Here is a 6,003-nt window from a genome sequence, read left to right as displayed (position 1 = left end):
GATATTGAGCCTCTTATAGTCTATGGCCTACAGAGGAGGCTATAAGGATATTGAGCCTCTTATAGTCTATGGCCTACAGAGGAGGCTATAAGGATATTGAGCCTCTTATAGTCTATGGCCTACAGAGGCCGGAGGCTATAAGGATATTGAGCCTCTTATAGTCTATGGCCTACAGAGGAGGCTATAAGGATATTGAGCCTCTTATAGTCTATGGCCTACAGAGGAGGCTATAAGGATATTGAGCCTCTTATAGTCTATGGCCTACAGAGGAGGCTATAAGGATATTGAGCCTCTTATAGTCTATGGCCTACAGAGGCTATAAGGATATTGAGCCTCTTATAGTCTATGGCCTACAGAGCTACTTCTGGAGGCTATAAGGATATTGAGCCTCTTATAGTCTATGGCCTACAGAGGGCCGGAGGCTATAAGGATATTGAGCCTCTTATAGTCTATGGCCTACAGAGCTACTTCTGGAGGCTATAAGGATATTGAGCCTCTTATAGTCTATGGCCTACAGAGGGCCGGAGGCTATAAGGATATTGAGCCTCTTATAGTCTATGGCCTACAGAGGGCCGGAGGCTATAAGGATATTGAGCCTCTTATAGTCTATGGCCTACAGAGGGCCGGAGGCTATAAGGATATTGAGCCTCTTATAGTCTATGGCCTACAGAGGGCCGGAGGCTATAAGGATATTGAGCCTCTTATAGTCTATGGCCTACAGAGGGCCGGAGGCTATAAGGATATTGAGCCTCTTATAGTCTATGGCCTACAGAGGGCCGGAGGCTATAAGGATATTGAGCCTCTTATAGTCTATGGCCTACAGAGCTACTCTGGAGGCTATAAGGATATTGAGCCTCTTCTAGTCTATGGCCTACAGAGGGCCGGAGGCTATAAGGATATTGAGCCTCTTATAGTCTATGGCCTACAGAGGGCCGGAGGCTATAAGGATATTGAGCCTCTTATAGTCTATGGCCTACAGAGGGCCGGAGGCTATAAGGATATTGAGCCTCTTATAGTCTATGGCCTACAGAGGGCCGGAGGCTATAAGGATATTGAGCCTCTTATAGTCTATGGCCTACAGAGGGCCGGAGGCTATAAGGATATTGAGCCTCTTATAGTCTATGGCCTACAGAGGGCCGGAGGCTATAAGGATATTGAGCCTCTTATAGTCTATGGCCTACAGAGGGCCGGAGGCTATAAGGATATTGAGCCTCTTATAGTCTATGGCCTACAGAGGGCCGGAGGCTATAAGGATATTGAGCCTCTTATAGTCTATGGCCTACAGAGGGCCGGAGGCTATAAGGATATTGAGCCTCTTATAGTCTATGGCCTACAGAGGGCCGGAGGCTATAAGGATATTGAGCCTCTTATAGTCTATGGCCTACAGAGCTACTTCTGGAGGCTATAAGGATATTGAGCCTCTTATAGTCTATGGCCTACAGAGGGCCGGAGGCTATAAGGATATTGAGCCTCTTATAGTCTATGGCCTACAGAGGGCCGGAGGCTATAAGGATATTGAGCCTCTTATAGTCTATGGCCTACAGAGGGCCGGAGGCTATAAGGATATTGAGCCTCTTATAGTCTATGGCCTACAGAGGGCCGGAGGCTATAAGGATATTGAGCCTCTTATAGTCTATGGCCTACAGAGGGCCGGAGGCTATAAGGATATTGAGCCTCTTATAGTCTATGGCCTACAGAGGGCCGGAGGCTATAAGGATATTGAGCCTCTTATAGTCTATGGCCTACAGAGGGCCGGAGGCTATAAGGATATTGAGCCTCTTATAGTCTATGGCCTACAGAGGGCCGGAGGCTATAAGGATATTGAGCCTCTTATAGTCTATGGCCTACAGAGGGCCGGAGGCTATAAGGATATTGAGCCTCTTATAGTCTATGGCCTACAGAGGGCCGGAGGCTATAAGGATATTGAGCCTCTTATAGTCTATGGCCTACAGAGGGCCGGAGGCTATAAGGATATTGAGCCTCTTATAGTCTATGGCCTACAGAGGGCCGGAGGCTATAAGGATATTGAGCCTCTTATAGTCTATGGCCTACAGAGGGCCGGAGGCTATAAGGATATTGAGCCTCTTATAGTCTATGGCCTACAGAGGGCCGGAGGCTATAAGGATATTGAGCCTCTTATAGTCTATGGCCTACAGAGGGCCGGAGGCTATAAGGATATTGAGCCTCTTATAGTCTATGGCCTACAGAGGGCCGGAGGCTATAAGGATATTGAGCCTCTTATAGTCTATGGCCTACAGAGGGCCGGAGGCTATAAGGATATTGAGCCTCTTATAGTCTATGGCCTACAGAGGGCCGGAGGCTATAAGGATATTGAGCCTCTTATAGTCTATGGCCTACAGAGGGCCGGAGGCTATAAGGATATTGAGCCTCTTATAGTCTATGGCCTACAGAGGGCCGGAGGCTATAAGGATATTGAGCCTCTTATAGTCTATGGCCTACAGAGGGCCGGAGGCTATAAGGATATTGAGCCTCTTATAGTCTATGGCCTACAGAGGGCCGGAGGCTATAAGGATATTGAGCCTCTTATAGTCTATGGCCTACAGAGGGCCGGAGGCTATAAGGATATTGAGCCTCTTATAGTCTATGGCCTACAGAGGGCCGGAGGCTATAAGGATATTGAGCCTCTTATAGTCTATGGCCTACAGAGGGCCGGAGGCTATAAGGATATTGAGCCTCTTATAGTCTATGGCCTACAGAGGGCCGGAGGCTATAAGGATATTGAGCCTCTTATAGTCTATGGCCTACAGAGGGCCGGAGGCTATAAGGATATTGAGCCTCTTATAGTCTATGGCCTACAGAGGGCCGGAGGCTATAAGGATATTGAGCCTCTTATAGTCTATGGCCTACAGAGGCTATAAGGATATTGAGCCTCTTATAGTCTATGGCCTACAGAGGCTATAAGGATATTGAGCCTCTTATAGTCTATGGCCTACAGAGGCTATAAGGATATTGAGCCTCTTATAGTCTATGGCCTACAGAGGCTATAAGGATATTGAGCCTCTTATAGTCTATGGCCTACAGAGGCTATAAGGATATTGAGCCTCTTATAGTCTATGGCCTACAGAGGCTATAAGGATATTGAGCCTCTTATAGTCTATGGCCTACAGAGGGCCGGAGGCTATAAGGATATTGAGCCTCTTATAGTCTATGGCCTACAGAGGGCCGGAGGCTATAAGGATATTGAGCCTCTTATAGTCTATGGCCTACAGAGGGCCGGAGGCTATAAGGATATTGAGCCTCTTATAGTCTATGGCCTACAGAGGGCCGGAGGCTATAAGGATATTGAGCCTCTTATAGTCTATGGCCTACAGAGCTACTTCTGGAGGCTATAAGGATATTGAGCCTCTTATAGTCTATGGCCTACAGAGCTACTTCTGGAGGCTATAAGGATATTGAGCCTCTTATAGTCTATGGCCTACAGAGCTACTTCTGGAGGCTATAAGGATATTGAGCCTCTTATAGTCTATGGCCTACAGAGCTACTTCTGGAGGCTATAAGGATATTGAGCCTCTTATAGTCTATGGCCTACAGAGCTACTTCTGGAGGCTATAAGGATATTGAGCCTCTTATAGTCTATGGCCTACAGAGCTACTTCTGGAGGCTATAAGGATATTGAGCCTCTTATAGTCTATGGCCTACAGAGCTACTTCTGGAGGCTACAAGGATATTGAGCCTCTTATAGTCTATGGCCTACAGAGCTACTTCTGGAGGCTATAAGGATATTGAGCCTCTTATAGTCTATGGCCTACAGAGCTACTTCTGGAGGCTATAAGGATATTGAGCCTCTTATAGTCTATGGCCTACAGAGCTACTTCTGGAGGCTATAAGGATATTGAGCCTCTTATAGTCTATGGCCTACAGAGCTACTTCTGGAGGCTATAAGGATATTGAGCCTCTTATAGTCTATGGCCTACAGAGCTACTTCTGGAGGCTATAAGGATATTGAGCCTCTTATAGTCTATGGCCTACAGAGCTACTTCTGGAGGCTATAAGGATATTGAGCCTCTTATAGTCTATGGCCTACAGAGCTACTTCTGGAGGCTATAAGGATATTGAGCCTCTTATAGTCTATGGCCTACAGAGCTACTTCTGGAGGCTATAAGGATATTGAGCCTCTTATAGTCTATGGCCTACAGAGCTACTTCTGGAGCCTGGAGTAAATAAACAACTGCACACACAGCCCATGAATGACAGATAGTTTACAGCAGGGTGTGGCAACCTTTGGCACCGGTGGCGACATCGGCACAAAGGAGGAGCGTGATCGCTGGCAAGCGCATGTGAGAGAGAGAGGATGTATTGGTTTAAAATAAACTATTAACAAAAGATGTAGTCAAATGAAGTCCCTTATATTTGGACCATATAGTAGCATAATTTATTCAGATGAGAGGCAAACCTGTGAGACTGATAATTGCACACGCACACACACACACACACACACACACACACACACACACACACACACACACACACACGCGCACACGCACACGCGCGCACACACACACACACACACACACACACACACGCGCACACGCACACGCGCGCACGCACGCACGCACGCACGCACGCACGCACGCACGCACGCACGCACACACGCACACACACACACACTTTAAGAGCACTGCAACACTTTTCATTTCAACAGATATGATTTATAAATAAATTCCCCTTGACTCGATTAGTTGCCTATAACTGAGTCCAAGAAAATATACTTATACTATATATATATATATATATATATATATATACTACACAAGAATGAGGACATTCATTGGACTGTGAGTCTGAACAGGGACGTGCACCAGGCCTGTGCAGAGAGCACTGGGGGGGCAGGGGGGGCACTGGGGGCCAGGGGGGGCACTGGGGGGGCAGGGGCTCAAACTCCATGAGAAAAGGGCACATGTGTCTGATTTTTGGGGGTGGTCTTTTTGTGGAGTCCTTCCCTTGTGCCCTTTCATGTCATTGGACAGTATAAAATATCAAGCAATATGTTCTCATTAGTCTGAAACTAAAACTGACCGATGGCAGATTAAAAGATAATTAATTATGATAGTGGAATTTGTCATTACTTGCAGTCAAATGTTCGTCTTGAAGGGCCAATGGGACTTATTGGCCCCCACATAAGCCCTTATTTGCTCCCCCACATAAGCCCTTATTGCCCCCCCCCCCCCCCCCAAAAGCCCTTATTGCCCCCCCCCCCCCCCCACACAAGCCCTTATTGGCCCCAGCCCCCCCCCCCCAAGCCCTTATTGGCCCCTCGTATGAATCTGATCTCAGGTCAGAATGGGTTCATCAGACCAGTGTGTGTCCCAGTGGAAACCTCGTATGAATCTGATCTCAGGTCAGAATGGGTTAATCAGACCAGTGTGTGTCCAGTGGAAACCTCGTATGAATCTGATCTCAGGTCAGAATGGGTTCATCAGACCAGTGTGTGTCCAGTGGAAACCTCGTATGAATCTGATCTCAGGTCAGAATGGGTTGGTGCCAAGCATGATTGTTTGTGTACTTATTAAGGGACCAAGAAGTCCAGAAGGGGACTTAATTAAAAGTGCACATATTCGTCTCCCATAGCCGGGGGGAACACATGTGGTATGGGGACGTATGACCTTATGACCTGTGATCCTTAGATCTCCCAAACTCCCCAGTTTGAATTATATGAAAACCTGTTAAAAAGTAGATTAGGCTACTGAGGGTATAGGTTAATATAGTGTCAGTTATTTAAAATGCTAAATCTGATCTCTTCTCCTGCACAGACTCCACTAGTCCCTCCATATTACATGTTATGGTCTCTATACAATTACAATTTAGACATTTAGCAGACGCTCTTAATCCAGAGCGATTTACATTAAGCAAGAACGGAATTTTGATTTTGATTTGATTATCTTTATTTTGAAACCTTCAGGTAAAACAGTCAAATAAGAAAAAAACAATATATAAATAACCACAATGCATGTATATTTCTTTTTTGAATGAAATATGAATGAA

This window comes from Protomyctophum bolini (genome assembly GCF_963924005.1).
Source record: "Protomyctophum bolini genome assembly, chromosome: 20".
Classification (NCBI taxonomy): domain Eukaryota; kingdom Metazoa; phylum Chordata; class Actinopteri; order Myctophiformes; family Myctophidae; genus Protomyctophum; species Protomyctophum bolini.
The sequence above is the reverse complement of the archived record's forward strand: the minus strand, read 5'-3'. Positions refer to the sequence as shown.